At 42.4% G+C, this 4409-nt stretch overlaps 1 pseudogene; it reads right to left on the bottom strand.

The window, feature by feature from the left end:
* Positions 1-3034: 3034 nt before the first annotated feature.
* Positions 3035-3451, bottom strand: LOC116075931 (annotated as a pseudogene).
* Between the last annotated feature and the right edge of the window lie 958 nt (positions 3452-4409).

The following is a 4409-nucleotide window of genomic DNA, read 5'->3' as shown; positions in this document are numbered from 1 at the left end:
TACAGTTTTTCCTCTTAATCCAGCTCCCAAATAATTAAGACTGGATTGTTCTATTTATTTATCAAACTTTAACTGCACAACAACTGAGCAGTATTTATTTTAATCCTCTAGGCTAATCTGTCTACCTCCTGGTCAAAATCCTCATGATACTTGCATTTTTAGTATTGATCTGCCTCTTTCTGCTTCAGGTGTTTTCTCAGGGTATCTCCTGGACTCTCTCCCATTGGCTGCATCCCTACTTCCTGTCTCTTATCCCTTTCCTGGCTGGGAGGAAGTCCAGCCCTATTCTCTCCCCTGCTCATTGGCTGATCAGCTAGCTTTATTGACTAATCATGGAATAATTGGGGAGCAATGTTTACACAACATTGAGACATGAGATTCTCAGAATAGGGATTGCAACCAGATATGGGAGGCACGAGATTAGCATTTGAATAATACAAGGATAAGCTTTACATATGGCACAATAACATTATGCCTACAAATACTTTTCTAGTGTTGTGATAAGACACCAAGACAAAGGCAACAGTGGTGGTTTGAATCTGCTTGGCCCAGAGAGTGGCACTATTAGGAGGTGAGACCTTGTTGGAGGAAGTGTGTCACTGTAGGAGTGGGCTTTGAGATCCTCCTCCTACGTCCCTGGAACACAGTCTGCTCCTAGTTTCCTTTGGTTGAAGACAGCTCCTCCAGTCCCATGTCTGCCTGGATATTGTTGATGATAATTGACTGAAGCTCAGAACTTGTAAGCCAGTCCTAATTTTTTTTAAAGATTTATTTATTTATTTTATGTACATGAGTACACATTGTAGCTGTACAGATAGTTGTGAGTCTTCATCTGGTTGTTGGGAATTGACTTTTTTTAAAGACCTCTGCTCGGTCTGGTAGACCCCACTCACTCAGTCCCTGCTTGCTGTTGTCCAAAGATTTATTTATTATTATAAATAAGTTCACTGTAGCTATCTTCAGATACACCAGAAGAGGGCATCAGATCTCATTATGGTGCTTGTGAGCCACCATGTGGTTGCTGGGATTTGAACTCAGGACCTTCAGAAGAACAGTCAGTGCTCTTACCCACTGAGCCACCTCACTAGCCCAAGCCAGCCCTAATTAAATGTTGTCCCTTATAAGAATTGCTTTGGTCATGGTGTCTGTTCACAGCGGTAAAACCCTAACTAAGACAGCAACTCACAGAGAAAGAATTTATTTAAGGCTATGACTACTATCATGATGGGGAGCAAGACAATAGGCTGGCAGGCATGGCTCTGAAACAGAGTTCAGAGCTACATTTTGATCCATGAGCTAATTGGGAGTGGTATGAGTTTTTGAAACCTCAAAGGCCATCTAGTGATAGACCTTCTCCAACAAGGCCATACCTCCTTATCCTTCCCAAATGCTTCCATCAACTGAGGACCAAACATTCAAATACATAAGCTTTGGGGACCACTGTCATTCAAGCCACCACACTAACATATTGTTAACATCATTCCATGGCAATAACTATATAGTTCTACAACATTGTTTTTATAATAGCTACACACATTAACCTTCAATATGGTCCATTTGGGATATTTATAAACTGATGCTTTGCAACTTTAGTTCATGACCTTTAGCAGAGTAAAAAGTAAGCTGGAGTGTGTTATGGCTAGTAATCTTGTTTATTATACTTTATGTATAAATTCCAGCTTTGTAATTTGCCTTGTTGAATAGTTGATGGCAAGTTTCCCCTTAACTTTGTTCATCTAAGTTTAAAATATGGTATCATTTGTTTTCTATAAGTTCAAGTTCTGGATGATCTTCATAATTATTCTAAACAGGTCCAAAAATGGTATGGGGATTTTTATATTAAATTTATAAAGTAATTTGGGAATTGACACCCTTGCTTTAATACCCGTTTCTCTTTGGATATAAAGAGTATCTTTTCAGTTTGTTTTTCTTTTATGTCTTTGAGCCAAGTTGCAAATGACTCCAAGCCTACACAGTCCTTCTTGAATTTATCCACTGGCATTTAATATTTAGTCACATTAATATAAATACTATCATTGTCTTATCTAATAAAACACAATCCTATGTAGGAATAACATTTCTATACTTGTTTTATAATTAAGTATACTGGCATCTAAAAATAGTTTCCTACCCATGTTGTGTTGGTCACATGAGAAGGAGAGAGCTATGGAGTGTAGGTGGGCTGCTTGACTTCGGTCCCTCCGCCTCCTTAGTCTTGTATTATTACAGTCATTTTCACTTCATTAAGTATGAATGGCCATTTCATGAAAGTAGGATGGATACCTCTGAGGCTTAAAGACATCTCTACGGCCCATCACCATCGTGAAGAGCCAGGTCAGCTTCTGAGTAACAGGACTGAGCCACACACAGTAGGACCCACCTGTGGTGGCTTCATCCCTTGCTCTTGTCAACAGCTGCACATTCCTAAACCATGCATTCCAGGAGCAGGAAGAACATAAAGCCGGGCTAGGTCAGCCCCGTAGAGCAAAAAGGCTGACTAGGTCAGCCCCGTAGAACCTAAAGGGCTGGCTAGGTCAGCCCCAAACTGTATGCCAATGTCAGCTGTTCTCTGACAGGATGTTGTGTTGAACGAATCTATCATTTTCATTTCACAGGTGAAAAAACGAGGACAGGAGAGATCAAACGCATCTACTCTTTATCCATCCATTCCTTTCTAGCACAGTGGTTCTCAGCCTTCCTGATGCTTTGATGACTCTCATGTTGTGGTGACTCCCAATCATAAAATTGTATCCATTAGTGCTTAGTAACTGCAATTTTGCTACTGTTGTGGATTGTAATGCAAATATCTGTGTTTTCTGATATCTTAGGTCTTAAGTGTTGCGACCCACAGGTTGAGAAACACTGGTGTAGCATGTATCACAGATGTACCAAGTACATAGGGTTTTTGTTTTTGTTTTACATGAACTAGAAGTCCCCATCCTTGTGCAATTATTGTTTTAAGGAGAAGTATACCTCCTTATTCTGGGTGAGCATGGCAAGCGTTGGATGTGCTAGAAGGTAGAGGGTAGTAAAATCACTGGGGAATCCCTGCTCTCTGCAAAGCGCCGGTGCCCTCTTTGACAGTTCCTGACATTTCCTTCTGCAGCTTGACCCAAGAGGTAAGTATAGTCTCCTTAGGAAGGGGAAGAAGTGCAACTCCTGTCACTCGACCTTCATGACACATGAAATTAAAAGTAGCACAAACGTTGGTCATGCTCACTGCTCCATGACCTGTAGTACTTGGGAGTACAGTGGCTCAGTCTTGTTTCCAGTGCCACTGACAACAGCATTTATCCCTAGGCTCCAGCATCCAGAACAGGAAGAAGCTCTCTTCAGTGATATCCTGATGAGATCCCACGTTCCACTGGACCACTGTCCGTGGGAGCAGCGTGCACGGTGCAAACTCGCGGTTGATAGTGATGCCTCTGCTGTTGTAGCTAGTGATATACATGGCCAGATAGATGCATACCATCCACTGTGGGAGAGAACCCGTGCCCCAGCCATGGGGTTCTCACAGCAGATCCACAGCCTGGTCTGGGGCCTGCCCAGTACAGGCAGCCAAATGTCAAGAGCAGTGGTCATGGTCATGGGTCCCTGGGTGATGGGATTGCAGCATACTCTGCAAATTGTATTTTAACTGGGCAGGCATATGTAAACAACAACAACAACAACAACACATACCAATGGACAAGATTTGGGCTCCTTTGTGCCACACACAGAGCACAGGCCTTCAAGAGTAATCTGTCATCCCCTGAGAAGCATTTCACGGTTTCTTGACTTGTGAAAGCTGATCCCACAGGGATAACAGCTCTTTCTTAGGGACTGTACTTCATTTAGTTTATCTGTTCATCCTGAGCATCACACCCACTCTGTTTTTCCTTCACATCTTTCCTAGTAAAACTATGAATGAACCTAAGACATCAAAGATGAGGCAAATTCAGTAAAAAAAAAAAAAAAGTGGATGCTGGGATTTTCCTTTGAGTAGCAGACAGATGGAGTGAACATGGCCCCCGTAGGCCCATAGAGAGTAGTACTAGTAGGAGGCATGGCTTTGGTGGAGTAGGTGTGGCCTTGGTGGAGCAAGTGTGTTACTGTGGGCAGGCTTTGAGGTCTCAGATGCTCAAACCACACCCAGTGTGACACTCACTTCCTGTTGCATGCAGATGTAGAACTCTCAGCTCCCTCTCCAGCACCATGTCTCTGCCTGTATGATTCCATATTTCCCATCGTGATGACAATGGACTAAACCCCTGAACAGAAAAGCAGCTCCAATTGAATGTTTTCCTTCATAAGAGTTGTGGTGGTCATGGTGTCTCTTCACAGCAACAGAAACTAAACTAAGACAGCTGGTTTAGTCTGATTAGGCAAAAACTTCTAATATCACCCCAAATTACCTTTAAAAACAGTGC

Source organism: Mastomys coucha, unplaced genomic scaffold, assembly GCF_008632895.1.
Source record: "Mastomys coucha isolate ucsf_1 unplaced genomic scaffold, UCSF_Mcou_1 pScaffold4, whole genome shotgun sequence".
In the NCBI taxonomy this organism is placed as follows: Eukaryota; Metazoa; Chordata; class Mammalia; order Rodentia; family Muridae; genus Mastomys; species Mastomys coucha.
This window is presented reverse-complemented; position numbering and strand designations above follow the sequence as displayed.